The following is a 16,985-nucleotide window of genomic DNA, read 5'->3' on the forward strand; positions in this document are numbered from 1 at the left end:
CTGCTCAACCCAATTATGCTCGGAAACTGCAGCACGTTCAAAATTAGTGGTTCACAGAGCCACCTCATGCTCAGAAACCTGGTCTTTCAGTCTTCGACCAGACTCACCTACATAACACCCCCCCCCCCACAATCTGGACACGTAATGCAGTATACAGAACCACTCTGTAGGAAAGGAGGAACAGGTGTTTTCACCTTAGAAATAGACTGTAATTACCTCCCCACAAGTTGCACACATTGTATATGATGGAGATGCAAAATCCTAACAAGACGTTTCAATATGCCTGGATAATAAGGGATGTAGGCGGTAGAGATAAATTCATTGACTCGAGGAGGGTTAGGTTGCGTAACAAATTTGTGAGCTTGAAGCTCACATCTATCTAGAACATGAGGTGGATAGCTGCAATTTGAAAGCGCTGCCCTAATTTTAGAAATCTCCAATTGCCTGTCACCAGATGAACTAGAGCACATCTAAGCGTGGGAAAACTATATTATATTTTAACGCTTTTATCTTATTTTATCTCATGTATATATCATTTATTTATTTTAACCAGTTAGTTGGTTGTTGCAAGTAACTTGGATAATATGCAACCCGACGCACAAGACCTGTTTTCTAACTTTTCACAATAACGTAAAAACCCACAGAAAATTTCAGCTTTCGGTAGTATCGCAAATGCAATAAGATCAAATTTACTACCCGTTTATAATAGATTGCACTAACAGAAAAGCCCAATAAACTGAGAACTGCAAATTGTTTTTATTATTTTATGGTGGTGACCTCCAGAAAACATGGCGGCCGACAATGTTACCTTCTGAATACAGCGAATGACAACAGTGTGTCTCCGACCAATACAAGTACAGTAAATGGGAAATATAGCTCACACATTTGACATTTTTTAAGCTTCGTAAACTTGTATGTATTGCTGCGCAGACCGCTACATTCAGCTTGGTGCCGGGCTTTGCATTCACCTGGTGTTACTTGCAGATGAAATCATGCATCAGCCAACATGAAAATCGCTTTATACTCTCATTGTTTCCTAATATATCAGTCATGTTGCTAAAATGCACGTTATAGCAGAATTGACTGTAGGTAACATTTTGATTGGATTTTATACGAAAAAAATAAATATTAAAAGTTTTGCATTCACTGTTAATAAAATTAGCAGATATGTTTGGTTATTTCAATAACCAGAATACAGGTCGACCATCACTAATCCAGCAGCGTTGGGACCTGTGGGCTGCCGGATGGCCAGTGGTTATTTTAGCACATACAGTTTACCCAACAGCTAACCACCTCCTCCTACCTTTAACACATTGACTGCCAAGCAAGTTTAAGAAAAAAATTCCCCAGGGGCCAAAAAATATTTAGCAAATAATTTGATTAGTAATTCTAAAATAAATATTGTAATGTCAGTGTTGTTATTCTGAAATTATGTCATTTTGAAATAACGTTCACGGAAATTATGTCCAAATTACCGGAGGCCAGATTAGTGATGGTCAACCTGTACTAATAATTTTTCCTGTCAACTTGTTCTGGTCCAACATTTAACACTGTCGCAATCATCTGTACTCATTTTTAAATTGAGACTTTTTGTTAGGTGCATACATAGGGTTGTTCGAATGAGCGGGGAATGCATCATTAACATTAAGGTGGCAAAATTTAATGATCCATGCATAAGTAAATTAACCTTGGTTTATTCAAAGTAACTTCCTCCCGTGTCCACACACTGCATGCAATGAATATAAAGTGACTGATACGACTGGTGGAAGGCCAAAACTGGTATACTGTTCAATGTTCTCATCACAGCTCTTAGAATGGTGTTGACATCATGAAAGTAACAGTGGTGTTTTAACCTTCAGGAACAAAAAGAAGTCACACAGGGCTGGGGCTGGTGAAAACAGTATGCAGACTTTTTTTGCTAGCCTAAAGCTCCCAAATAATGAGAGCCTTGTGGCTTGGTGTGTTGTTATGCAAGAGTAACCAGCTGCCATCTTCTCCATACTGAGGTTGCACATGATGCAATAAATGCTTCAAAATGTCCAGATGGTAAGGAGCATTAAGACTCTTAAGACTGGCCATTGGGCACAAACTCATGGTGCACAATTCCCTCGCTGTGGTAGAAAGTGATGATCGTGGTTTAGATTTTTGACCTTTCTTGACGAGCTTTTCTGGCTTTTGGGAGAGTTTGCTGACTTTCGCTACACTTTTTTGCATTGCTGTACTAAAACACCACATCTCATCACCCATAATGAGTGAATTCAGGAAGCTGGGTTTGCTTTCAGCAGCCCCAATGAGTTCTCTGCAGTGTTCAACTCGTGCCTGTAAATGTAAAAACGCAACACAAAATTAATGATCTGGTAAGAGATTTAAAATTTACCAAATCTGCAGAACTCCTTGGTTCTAGACAAGTCAAAAAAATCTTTGGCACGTGGAACGTCATTTTTTTTAATGGTACAGATACAGAACGAGAACTAGTCCCCTACTGTTCAGGATGATTCTATGTATTTTTGCATTAATATAAATGACTTAATGAACTGTTTAGAAATTAGTTGCAGTCCTACATATTGGAGACTGACTCATCAAAGGGGAGTCTGAAAAGTGTGTTGCTACACACCAATGGAAATAAATGTGTAAGTTCTAGTAGCTCACTCCGTGCATTTGAAAGAAACATATGAGCACTTGAAATTGTTGAAAAATATAAGGTATGAAGAACACGATTGGTTGGTCTGTGCTAACTTTAAAGTGTACCTGGACAGCAATCTAGCTACAGAAAAATGCCTTGCTTTTTGTTTGAGTGGGACAGTTGGGCAAGGAGTGAACACTGCGATGTCAAGGTCTGGCCAGAAAGGGGCAGGTTGTTGCCCAGATCAAAGAACATAGTTCATAAACCACTGTCCTCCTTCCACCTTTGCATATCAAACTGGGTTTGATGAAACAGTTTGTGAAAGCTTTACCTCAGAAAGGTTCCTGCCTACGTTTGTGCTAAATTCCTATTGATCACCCAAGAGAAGCTAAAACAATTTTGTTGGACCTCAAATTCACAAACTGACAAGGAGCCAAGATTTTCAGGGAACTATGAATAAAAGAAAAAATGCCATGGATAAGCTTCAGGTCTGTTGTTGAAAACTTAGAGAACAAGAATTCAGAGTAAAGAATATAGTTGAATTGAAAATATGTTGGCAAACTTCAAGAAGTTGAGCTGCAACATGAGTGTCAAGGTACAGTTTTTACACTCCCACATAGACTACTTCCCATGAATAGACATTAAACACATGGAGATGGGGTACCAGGGAAGGTGGAATGTCAGTATGATGGCTGACTATTGCTGGATGCTGAAGAGGGATTGTAAAGTAGAAGGACCTGCCATAAAATCAAATAAACGAAAATTTGACCATCCTAGAGATCAGTTTTTAAAATAGAGAGAGGGAGCATTAGTGGACATTTTTACCACACTACCTTTTTTATTATCTTTCTATACATTAAAATAATTTTCCTCCTAATGATATTTATTCAGCCAATGGGAGAAGAGGGATGCGGGTTACGTGGTAATACGTAAAAAATACTAAAATACGTAACAGAAGCTTGTTTTACTGTGGTAAAACAAGCTTCTGTTTAAGCATGGTCACGCACTATGTTTATCTAACATGACCATACGGTACCATGCTTGATTTCCAAATGTAACGTATTTATGTATTCATAGTAGAGGGAGAGAAACAGTGTCGAAAGCTTCTGTAGGTATTTTATTTTACTTTATCAAAAGAAGCGAGCAGGGGGAAAAGCCCCCTAGTTATTATTATTATCATTATTTCAGTGCACAAATTCTGCCAAAATTAATAAAAATTTGTGAAAAATCAACGTTTCTTTCGTGATTTTTCAAGAGACCTGATGGAAACAAACGGAAGTCATTTTTGAAATCAGCATTAGAAAATGATGCAGAATCACCCTTTTCTCAATAAACATCAGCAAATTTTTTTTTTAAAAAAAAGAGTAATGTAGTCATTTCAGATTTCTGAAATAGAAGATTTGACAACTGTTAGTAAAATAAATTTTCACAATTTTCTTCACCATATCTTGGAGTAATGACCTAAGTAATAAACCAAAAATTGGAATATTTGAAAAAAATTCCAATTTTAATGTAGTTTTATATATATATTTTTTGCAAAAAGACAGACCTAACTATAATCTTAGTAAACACTCGTAAACTATATAACTATATATTATATTGTAAACTATATTATGAAAAATATGATGGTGAGATGGTGAAGGGATGAAATTGCATTAAAAAGAATAGTCTCAAACAAACAGGTAGTTCATATTTTTATATTCCTGTTAATCCTTAATGCTTCTAATGCATTTGCTCTAGCCTGTATACAGCAAGCAAACACACTACTGCCCTAAAAAGCTTATGGTGACAAGAAGGTAAACCGTAGGCTCCAACCTAACCCCAGGACTACAACCTTCCTTATTTTCTTCAGCTTTAAAAATTCCTGTCTTAGCAGAAAATACAATAACTGCTCTGATATCACTGCTGGAATGAACAAATCCTGAAATTAAATACCTAATCCTCAGAATTGCACACAAAGGTATAACTGGTCCTATTTCTACTCCCACAGGTAAAACATCACCAAGAAGACTTTAAAGTACAAGCACTTTTGATTATTGTATCTCACTGCAGCAGAGAAAAATAAATATATCAGACTAATTTCAACCTAAAAGCAGAAAGTATGGCAGAATCAGAAATTTCACGCCGTTCCATGTGCTCCAATGTAAAGTAGATCAGGAATTGCTTATCCAATTTATGTCGTGTCAGCAATTTTCCTATGCAGCCTGAACCAAATCTGACAAAATGTGGCTCAGCAAACAACAATGCCAAAAGTACATTTGCCCATTTTGTGAAGAAAGAAGAAATGGCAAATGCAAGGGAATATGTAGATATCCATGAGTTCGGAGCTAGAAAATGAACGGGTGTCCAATCATCAAACTTTAATGAGACTCACTGCAAGTCAAACTTACTCAGTAGCGGATAACTCAAGGTGCGAAAGTGGTCCAGAGGTCTACAGTCAACAACAAATCCTCATGAAACATGGAATTCAGGAAGGAAAGCCAAACAGAAGGTGCCTTCCTTAGTGAGCAGAACAGGTTTCTGAAAACGGCAGATGGTACCTGTGCAGAATAAATGAAATTCTCCATGCAAACTGCAGAATTTATAGAAAATAGTGTAGAAATTCACATCAGTCTCTGACAGTGTGCAGAACTTATCTGAAGAGAGCAGCTTTTTACACAGAACAATGACAATGAAAAAAAAAAAAAAAATAGGGCTCCTAACAAATCAAGTGTGTCAATTAGCAATCTTACTGATGCCCAATTAAAACAATATAGACAACAAATGCTGCACTTAATGTGGCTCGGGGAACCTTGGAAAACAAGCCACAAGCAGAAATGATACGATTCCAATGTTCCCCAAAATTATAAATAATGGCACCCCACATGCCTATCACCCATTAGTCCAATGACAACTGCACATCTCAGAGAAGGTAACTCTCTCAAACCTGCACCTGACATCACTGGGGACTGTCACTCAAAGACCAGGTGACCCTCTCCACAATACCAAACCTAAAATGTTAGAAGAGATGAGCCATACTGGAAAGGTACATCAATACCCACATTTGCAGAAGTAGTCACTGCTCAAAAAGAGGCTCAGAATATCCAAAAGATCCCAGCAGCAAGGATTACAGACAGCCTCCACTCCCTACCCAAGGCACCTGTCACCAATCAACAGGTTCACTCAAAAGAAACCTGAATGGTGTATACAAAACTTATTTTAAAAAAATGGAACGTGGAAGACCACTGTGAAATACAGATGCCATACAATTTTCCACTAAGAGGATTTTGTTCTTATTCATACAATATCATAGCAGTCCAGACTTGTGGACAAATTTTTGTATCTCGACTAAAACTGACTACCAAACCAGGCAGCATTACGGCCACATTTATGGAGGCACACTGAATAAATATTGATGTGAGACAGCAAATAACCATGTACCAACCTACTCCTCATTCATTCTCACCTGCCACCTAGAGAAGATAAGATGAGCTTTGTGCTGGACCCTAGGTTATGGATCCTTGGAACCATCTTCAAACCCTTCCTGGACCAGAACCTCCATCATGATCATCAGACAAAATAGCAATTAAAGCATCCAAGCCAACCACCTTGGATGGTTGGCTTGGATGCTTTAAAAGTATGGGAAATAGTATGGGAAAATAGTATCTCAAAAAGTATGGGAAATCAGATAACTCCACTGAGAACACACTTATTATGGGGGGGGGGGGGGGGAACTGTCCCCATATCAATGCAACTCACAGTTGAATGTGATGGCAACCCCCATAGCTCCAGACCTAGGTCGAATATTCCCCTGTATACATCACAATGCACATTAGACCAATAGACCTTGAAAAGAGATTTGCCCCTATACAAGTTAGTCACTGGGGTGTCACCATTTGAAGTGTCTTTCAAAATGCAAGTATTTGTAACAAGATAGAAACTGTCTAAGCGTTGCTCTTGAAAACCCTTGATGTCCTCCATATTGCCGAAACATGGCTTAAGAATGGGCGGGACTTGCCTGGGCTCCTCTGTTTGTTATTTGGTTTTTAGGAGCATTAGCAACTAAGGCCATATTGCTCTGGGGATACGCGGTGGTCATTCCCTGACCTTTCCATATTTGGTGGTCACGGGCTCAAACCCTGGTCTAATCAAGAAGCATGTGCTACGCACTGCTGCTCCTGCCCACCTGGCTACGGAGGCGCCGGGCTCCTCTGACTAGTTATCAGATGCTATGCTCCTCAAGGAGGAGGAGAGGAGTCGCAATACTCTACACCACCACCCTCTTCCCATTGGTACATTCTGTAGCAATTCTCCACACCTCTGCTAAATACACTGTTTGTGGAGACTTCAATCTTCCACCCACTCTTGCATATCTTAGTAGGAAACTCCTTCACAATATAGGTTCACTGAGGATCAGCCTACTTAATTGCCACCCCTGCTACCTCGAAGACAATCACTTTCAATCAGATCGCGATCCCATCAGCATACTCCTGCACTTATCTGTATCAAACTTCAACATTCATAACCCCAAAAAGATAAGAGATCAGTGTGCTCAAATTCATTGATCCTCCACAATGTCTTCAAGTCACATCCTCTATCCCTTGGGAAGCTCTCAAAAACTGCAATCTTGAGCTAGCTGTGGATCTTATGACCAGATGGATTTGAACCATCACAAGTTATACGTTCTTGTTTATACTCCGGCATGACCACCGGGTTAGTGGAGTTTACAATAAATCAATTAATACAAATGTTAATTGTATTTAGCAGTCACGGGTTTGAACCCCAATCCATTCAAAGAGCATGTACTACTGCACACGTGCTCCTGACCACTCGGCTACGTCAGATCTGGTGCATTATGGTGCGACAAAGACTATCTGCATCACTCCCCATTCGAGAGCTTGGTGAACACCCACATTAAACAACAGCTTTCAAGAAAAACAAAATCTGCAGAAGAGAAGGAAAGAGTCAGGCATTATACAAGGTCGGATTGTCTCTGCCAAAGCCCGGGTAATGTTAAACTGCCAGAAATCATCTGCAATTAAAAAACACTTAAATGCAACCCTACAAAAAAAAGCAAATTGTTTTATGATTCTGAACACACAGGAATTCCTAAAGTAGTGGACACTGAACTGTGGAGGGACCACATTACGTAGTTCTCGAATATATGTCCCTGACATATCTAGGCAACTTACCCATCAGTAATGTCCCAAATGATAGCTCACTGCTGTTCACATCACCAGGAAGTGGCTTTAAACTGCTGTAAACGGATTGCCACATTGTAAACTGCAGGCCTCAACCTTGTGACACAATAAACAATCAAATGCCTCAGCATGTTTATCAATCCACTATTATAAATTTTTAACCATGCTTTAACAGAGCACCCCTCTCTCTCTCTCGAGCAGATATGCGGAGGCCACATCCTAAATACCAATCTACGACCCCTCATTAAACAGTTGAGCCCATCTCTCGCTCCTCCAGCCTCTTGAAACTCAAGAAGACACTGCTCTCAAATTCACTATGCCATTTCTGGAAGATCTACAGTAAACAATTTAACATCCATAACTAGCACCATTCTCAGAGCACTAGAAGCGAAAGCAGAGCTTGCCGTCACATACATTAACCTGGAAGCTGCCTTCAATTCAACATCCCCTCACTTGTTCACCTCCTAGAGAATGACTTACACATGAAAGGTGACATGTTGTGGTTCATAACATTGCTTTCCAACAGAACTATTCTCCTTAAGATGGATCTCGGAGAATGATCACTGCAGGCGTTCCCCAAGACAGTCCTCTCCGGGGTATTATTTACAGCAGTCATTATTCCATTTTTGCAAGAAAGAGATAATCTGCTATGGCAATGATATTAAGCTACATATGCGGATTAACCCCAGAGACCATCCTCTTTCAATCAATTTGGACTACTGATTAACCCTGCCAAATCAGCCAAAATTGTCTTTTCTCTCAAGCACAAACTCACCAAATTCCAAGATTCTCTAAGATGGTATTCTCATCCCAATAGTCAATATATACTTGGGAGTCCTTTTTCAATTATAAACTGAGTTTCAACCCCCATATTGACAAGCTAATAACAAAACTCTGCCAGATGCCCTGGACTACCAAACAACTGATTCACATTAGGAATCTGGATATAACTTGGCAGTACATAAACTCATCTGTACATTCCATCATATTATATGCCTCAGAAATTTGGGTGTCTGCAGCCCACCAACATCAAGCATGTATGTGTACTCTGCGAAATACTGGCTACTTCATTGTATTATACAAAAACATTGTCATCCACCCCAGCAAAGAACAACTGTGATGGTAACCTTGTTACACCTTGCCTGACTACAAGTCCGCGCCACTACAGTTAAACTAGATAGTACACACACCTACTCCTGGGAAGACTCACTAAACAATTTGCTTGATGCTCTTTCCTGCTGAAGTAGGCCCACTTCTGCAGGAACAGCAAAACATCATAGAGAGCAATGAATCTTATACAACCAGCAAATGCGAGCAACCATTCATCTAAACAGAGTTTGACATGGCACTAATGAAGAAAAAGGAAGGCAAGACCCCTGGACATGATCTCTTGGAGGTGGATGTGATAAAGAGGTTTGCGAAGAGCTACCCCAACAAACTTCGTGGTGTATTTAACAGATGCCTCACTGAAGGTACCTTCCCTTCCGCTGGAAGGGGCCTCCTTCAAGCTTATAATACCAGAGTCCTGATAAACCCCTACAGGTTCTACAGACCTATAGCACTCCTCTCAGTACTAGCTGAATTCCTGGAGAGACTTCTGCTTTACCATCTATCTAGTCACTATTGTGATGAGCAACTACCCTCATCGCAACAATTTGGATTCAAAACAGGCCACTCCTAAGAGGATGCTGTCTACAAACTCATCACTTACGCCACACAGAGACCAATCACAAATATGCACTCACCATCGTGGTCAACTTCGGCGGAGCTTTTGGGTTGTGGCTTGGCAGAGCCCCCTAAGGATGCTCAGCCACCACACAGGTTGTGGGGGCTGAGCATCCTTAGGGGGCTCAGCCAAACCAAAATCCTATACAACTTCTACAACTGCATTAAGTCCTATCTCACTGACAGGAAAATAAGTCATCAAAGTATCAGAGCGTTGCAAGAAGTGTTACCCAGGGTTGCCCCCAGGGCTCAGTCCTTGGGCCCTTCCTCTGGTCTGTAGTGTTGGACAAGTTCCTGGGGTTGGACCTCGGGGAGTTTTTCCTCTAGCCTTCACAGATGATCTGGTTCTTGTCGCCCAAGTGGATACAAGAGCGGTCTTGGAGATCACAATCAGGCACTGGCCAAACTTCAGAACTGGGCATCCACATCTCTGGGTCTCTCCATCTCTGGGGAGAAAACTAAATCCATCCTCCTGGAAGGTAACTGCAAATCAGAAGACCTACCATTAAAATAGATGGCCTCCCCATACGGCTGTATGAGGAAGTCAAATACCTCGGTCTCTACCTAGACTCCAGTTTGACCTTCTTTCCTTACCTGAAGTATTTTGCAACAAAAATTCAAAGATATGCAACCATGATTAGGTGTATTAGCAGAGCTGATTGGGGGCTTAAGAACAAGGCGCTGATGTTGATTTACAAGGCTGTATATGTACCTATAATATGCTAAGGAGCCTCAGTCTGGCGTCCCAAAATCTTCCTGGAGAGGAACAAGCGAAAATTGGAATCAATACGGCACTACATGCTACTTTCTATGACCAGAATGTGCTGCACTGTCAGCACTCCTGCCCTCCAGGTTATAGCAGAATATCAACCACTGTACTGTGAGGTACACGCTGAAGATACTTTGAGTGAATTAGGAAAGGGATACCAATGCATCTCCTGGGAATAGAGCTGGATCTGGCCAGTGACATCAGGCAGGAAAAGAGGCATATCTCCGATCATCTCCTAAATCTATGGCAGGAATAATGGAATTACATCAAAAAGGGTAAAATCACCTATAATTTTATACCTAGTCAACTTCACTTTCTCCAGGCCTCCTCCCTGGCTTTCTCCCAGACTACAGGTCACCTTCTTACTAACTGGTCATGGACCATTTCAACAACCCATGGTGCCAATGTTGCGAAGAGGAAACCTCGGAACACACATTATACCATTGCCCATCCTATGAAGACCTATGAATATGATTAATTACTGAAATACAAAGGGTACTAGGAAAGTTTTGCAATACGACGCAACAATGAATCACAGGAAGCTGCTTGTTGCTGCATGTTGAGACATGTTCATACGTGCATAGTAGCCGCAGCGCCAAGTCGATGGGCTCAGTTATTCATTAGTAGTGAGAGTGTAAAGTGCTTGCGATGGCATCGTGGTCACGAAATGAGATAAGGACAGTTTTGAGGTATAATTTCGTGCGTGGTTTAACCATAGACCAGTGCTTAGAAGAAATGACTCTTGCACTAGATGATGATTGTCCACATCGTACAACGATATTCAGGTGGTATAGAGAATTCCAAAGGGGAAATTTCACTCTGGAGGATTCTGAGAGGCCGGGAAGGCCACGAACGTCAGTTACGGAGGAAAACGTTACTGCTGTGAGGAAAATGCTTGACGAAAACAGGCGAGTGACCTACAGATAGAGGATACTTTGGGCCTAAATGCACCGGCAATTCGTTCGATTCTGCAAGATCATTTGCACGTGAAGAAACTTTGTTCTCTCTGGGTGCCGCATCAACTGACTGAAGAGCAGATGACACGACGTGTGACTTGGTGCCGGGAGATGTTAAAAAAGTTTGATAAGGGACAATCTCGGTATGTGAACAACATCGTGACAGGTGAAGAGACTTGGCTGTACTATTACGATCTGCCGACCAAGGCTCAAAACAAAGTTTGGGTCTTTGATGATGACGACACACCCGTAATTGTCCGAAAATCCCGATCTGTAAAGAAGAAAATGATAGCTGTATTTTTCAAATCGAGTGGAATTGTGGAACGTGTCGTTTTGGACACGCAGAAGACAGTCACAGCTAAGTGGTATACTGAACAATGGCTGCCTAAAGTCATTGGAGCTATGAAGAACCTGCGGCCAAAGTCAAGAATGGACACCTGGTACCTCCATCACGAAAATGCTCCAGCTCACCGCGCCAAAGCCTGCACCGAATATTTGACCACGACAGGACTGAAACTTCTCGAGCACCCTCCCTGCAGTCCAGACCTTTCTCCCTGTGACTTTGCACTGTTCCCGCATGTGAAAATGAAGCTAAAAGGGAGGCGGTTTTCCAGTGATGAGGACCTTCTACGGGCTTGGGACAACGAGTGTGCTTTACTCCCTAGTGAAACTTGGCAGAACTGGTTTAAAGATTGGTTTCGGAGGATGGAGAGGTGTATTGAATGTAGAGGAAATTACTTTGAAAAAATTAAATAAACAAAGCTGTATTGCAAAACTTTCCTAGTACCCTTTGTACAAGGATCCCACAAAACCAGGAACATATCCTATTAGTGAATGAACAGTCATATGCAGCATTTGCACATGCAGTAATCACAATCAGAAAAACCAGACATCACAACAACAGGATAGGACGAGCTCCACACTAACCCTGTATCGGGGTAGGATCACACAAACCCCAGTGGGCTAGCACTTAATCTAAGTGCAGGATTTGCAAAGCATCATGCTTCTGCCATGCAAACCTTAGACCAGGTTAGGATCAGTGCAGGATCACAATTCAGAGCATGTGGCCGATGGCACGCACACAGGTGCATTTGCGGCTTCATTTCCTACCTCCCCTACTTTTGTTTACACTATCTCAGTGGATATTCTCCTCTGTCGTCCACCAATACTTTATCCCTGCAATCTGACCTAATCTTCCCTTACTCCCCATGCTCCTTTCTGACAAAAAACTTTTTTTTTTTTTTTTTTAACTTGGTCTCCATCAAGAAGCTTAGGCGACCCTGGCGGAGGCCAGCCAGAGTATGATAGGCAGCCTGGCTCACCTCCCAGTGGTGGTAGCGGGCAATGCAGGGTTCCACTAGGGGACCTGCAGCCAAACAGTCAGAGATGCAACAACAGAACATAATACTACTCTGACACAAACACCAGACATTACACTTTTCTGGCTTTTACAAAGATTCTGTACTTCACAAAGTACCATGGAGCAGATGTGGGAAACCACAGGTGGTGCCTTGCATAAAACACTATGCCATTCCTGGTAGCGTTTTAGGGGTCAGCGTTTTAGCCAGTAAACTAAACTGACTAGACATGTATTTTTAGCTCTGTGTTTTTTTGGTATGGATATATTGTTTACCTGTGGAATTTGGTGTCAACAGATTTGTTTCTTCCTGGTAAGAAAATATTTTAGTTTCTAGGAATACCCAGTCTGATTTGTAGCATTATTTATCCAACATCTTTTGTCTATGGGTCAGGTAAACACACTGCCATAGATAGGACACTGGAGAGAGTAGTGTTCTGCTGCCATGTACTCATCTGGCTGCCTTGAGTGACCTTGAATAGACAGACTGTTCCTTCGTTCTCTCCAGTGTTTTTATAGTGAAAATGACCTTTCTTGCATTTCCCCAATTTTTGTCCCCCTTGTTGCTATCTCAGGAACCATGCCTTGTGAAAAATTCTTTGCTATCATTCTTGAAAAAACCCTTAGTGAAAGTAATCCTGTCTCTAAAATACGTTCTACATATAGTAACTCTTCCCTACTGCTAATTCCTCTACCAAGTGGCCCAAATAATTGCCATCTCTTCTGATGATAAATTATCCTATAGTAGCGTGCGATATATACCATCGTTCTTGTCTCATGGAGCTCTACAGGAATGCATGGGTTCCATTCCAATTGTCCAAACCATCCAGCTTCTGATTTCACCACAGTTTCCCATAGATTTATCATGGATAAACCAGAAAATTTCTCCTATACTCAGTACTGAACAATTAACAACCCCACTGTGTTTACTGCTCCCAAAAACTCTCTAAAGGAGATGGAACTGCTCTGCTAAGACCATTTTTTTAAGATTGGATGATTTTTTGCTTCCTCCCCCACTTAGACAGCCAAAACATCCCCCAGCCCTTTCTGGCCGCTAACTGAAGTATCGAACTAAGAGACACATCATTTTACTTTGCTTGAGAAGTATTACAGGACTGTGCTGTTACTGACTCATTAATTTGGATTATTTATTAATCTGTATTTTGGAAACTTTTCATAACAGGTGCAATAATATCAAATTTGGACTTGAAATACATCGATAGGGACATTTTGATCCCTCAGCGCAAGTCAGATGTGGTTACACACTTCACAACCTTGAAACAGCTCAAGGATACAAAGTCCCAGACAGCTGAAAGGAAAAGTAAAAGAAAAACCTTTAAATCTTGTATGAATTCGAAACCTACCAGGGAACTGGACTCTGATGAATCCACTGAGGCTGAAAAAGATGACACCAAGATAAACAATGAACTTCAAGGGACCTAAATTGATAAATTCCTCCAACTTAGAGATGCTCTTGAAAAATATATGGCTAAGCAAACCAACAGAATAACAGTAGCCATTAGGACTATCATAGAGATATGGCCCAAGATGGGGGGGGGGGAGTTAATCTTACACCTCCATACAGATAATGAGCATCTGACAGCTAAACTTGAAATGTTCACCACAGAATGGGAAAATAAAATGCCACCATGTTCCCATTCCTACTCAGAGGCATTGAGGAGTGAGCAGGTGGTGCTGGCTGCTGTTGTTAAAGAGCAGATTTAGCAGCCACTAAAACCAGTCTACACCCCCCAGAATCACATGTAGTATTAATAAAGCCCACAGAGATGTTGAAGCCAGAAACGAGTGAAGCAGTCAAAAGTGCTTGTGTCAAATTTTAAGGAAAAAATGAAGACCTTAAAAATCAGGAGTATGAGAAAGACATGCTTACATGGACTTGTCATAAAAACAGCTACCGGGGAGGAGGCAATTTCTATTTTGCAGAACCCAAGCATCACTTTAATTGATTTAAAAGCAGAGGTTCCCAAACGTAAGGGACCATCATTTGTTTTGTTTGGCATTGACAAAATAATCAATCCCAAAGAACTAAAAGAAGAATTATACTATAAAAACCTCCATCCCCACCTGAATGAGGAACACATAGACCAGGACCCTATTCCAAAGTACTGTACCAAAACTAGTTCGCCATCAATGGTAAACAGGATTGTAGAATTATCTCCGGACGCCTGGCACATTATTACCCAACAGAAAAGAGTCTTTGTGGGCTAGGAATGCCATCGGTTTAAAGAACATGTCCCAGTTACAAAGTGCTTCAAATAACCAAAGTTTAGCAACGTATCACATACATGTAAACAACAGCAGTCAACCTGCGGCTATTGTGCCCAACAAGGCCATGAATTCAGCATATGCCCCCCAACAATGACCAACTCACCATTTGTGCCAATTGCAAGAGCAACAAGCTGCCACATGACCACTCCACATCAGAGATCCAGCCTGTACCACCTATATCAAAGCCAAGAGTACCAAAATAGAACTACAGATAGATACCCAACAAACAGAACATACCCAGAGATAAATTTTCTTCAAATTAACATGCAAAACAGTAGTCAACCAGAGCAACATTGACAAAACAATCAATCAATCAATCCATCAGTGCTTCACAATATCAGCTCAGGCATAAAACACAAGAAAACATTGACATAATTCTTATACAGAAACCTTATACATACAATGGCAATGTAACTGGATATCCCTCCTACTACAGAATAATCCAGTGTACAACTGAAACCCACAAGGGCTGCAATAACTGTTACTAAGGTCAGCTCCCACACTTACGACCCACCTTAACAGACTAGCCCTTTTTGATCATTTTCTCCCCAGGCAAATGCCATCCAAGCAACTGACAGCTACCTCTAAAAATTTGTGAAGGGCTGGAAGTATCAGAGACAGACCCTTGATGGCCTAACTCAAACCAGGCAAACTGCATATTAAATATGGGCAATGTTAATAATGTATAAAGTATATATAATGTCTCTACAAATTTATGCAAATAATTTCTAAAACTCATTTTGTATTTGTCTCCGGTGGAGATGAACCCGAACTCTTGACGTGGGCTCTAACCAATCCTTTAAATTTATTCCAACAATCAATTACTCTTTATCTGAAAATGCAAATTTCAACAACTCCTTTTTCAATTTGTCTCTTTGTAAAGCTTCACCTGAGAAAGAATAAAGATGTTCATTAGAGTTCCATTCAGAAACAGATACCTTGATTATGAAACTTGGAGAATTCAAGTCTTTCTTTTTAAGAATATGCATTTTGCCTTCCCCCCCCCCCAGCCAACCTTGTTGCTCTTTCAAAAAGAGATATAACCCACTAAAATGAGGAAAGATGTAGAACTCTATATGCTTAAGATTTAAAGTTTAAGATGTGGCCTGAGCACTGCTTTATGCAATGGGAAAATCACCTCTTTGTATCAAATGGAAAAAATTTCTGTATATTACTGACAGAACTGTGATGAGCTGTCCTAGCAGCCTTGCACTGCTCAGAAAACATTTGACTGTATCATTAACCCTTTATGTTTTAACTCCTGTTGGCCTGAATAGCCTTGAATTCGGCACAACTCAAATGCTATTCCAATGAAGTATACACTGCAATTATAAATGTTATATACATCAATCACCATTTTTCAGTTCATCCAACTAGCTTATCTAGATCTTGAAGTAGCAGCAGACAGACATTAAACTTGAAACGTATGATATCATTGATACCAGAAGTAGTAAGGAGACCGAACCGTATGGGACCAATCTCATAACGTTAGTCCATGAAGAGCAGTGCAGTGGCCATCTGTAACTGCCATGTCTCCTGCCAGTTACCCATCCTTTATCTATAATACTAACTTTACCCCAAATGCCACATTGAATCAAATGTTCATGTTAAATTTTATCAAAACTTTACTCAAATCTAAATAAATTATGTCAAAGTTGTTTTTTGCATCTAGTTTCTATGGGTCATAGTATACCTGTAAAAGCATTCAGTATCATTCTAAGGGAACAGTGCTGCACCAAAGTGTCAAGGGAGCACCTCAAATATCTGCAGCATATATGGATGCTACAGCTATCTGTGACCAGAGTATGGCTGATGCTATATAAGCTTGCTTTCTGGCATCATGTGCCCTTGCTAATGCATCAAAGAAGTTAAATGTATATGCTTTATTCATTAATTGCTGCTGTATGCTACTGCAATCCATGTGAATCTCTCAAAGTGAATTGTACCCAACACAATGTGAAACTGTACAAAAGAAAATCAGTTATTTCTAAACAGAAAAGAACTGTCGTCTCACAGTCATCTCTGCAGATACGAAACAAAGTCTGAGCATCAATAGAGGTGGTTGTGAATGCATCCACTATTTCCA

The 16,985-nt window shown here is 40.6% G+C and overlaps 1 protein-coding gene across 1 annotated transcript in view; it reads right to left on the reverse strand.

Annotated features, from left to right (window-relative positions):
- Positions 1 to 16,985, reverse strand: part of LOC150088173 (tRNA-splicing ligase complex subunit RTRAF) — a 124,388-nt gene that overhangs the window by 2,707 nt on the left and 104,696 nt on the right. The window lies entirely within an intron of this gene.

Source organism: Mastigoproctus giganteus, chromosome 3, assembly GCF_048544385.1.
Source record: "Mastigoproctus giganteus isolate SK-2022 chromosome 3, ASM4854438v1, whole genome shotgun sequence".
NCBI classification, from domain to species: Eukaryota; Metazoa; Arthropoda; class Arachnida; order Uropygi; family Thelyphonidae; genus Mastigoproctus; species Mastigoproctus giganteus.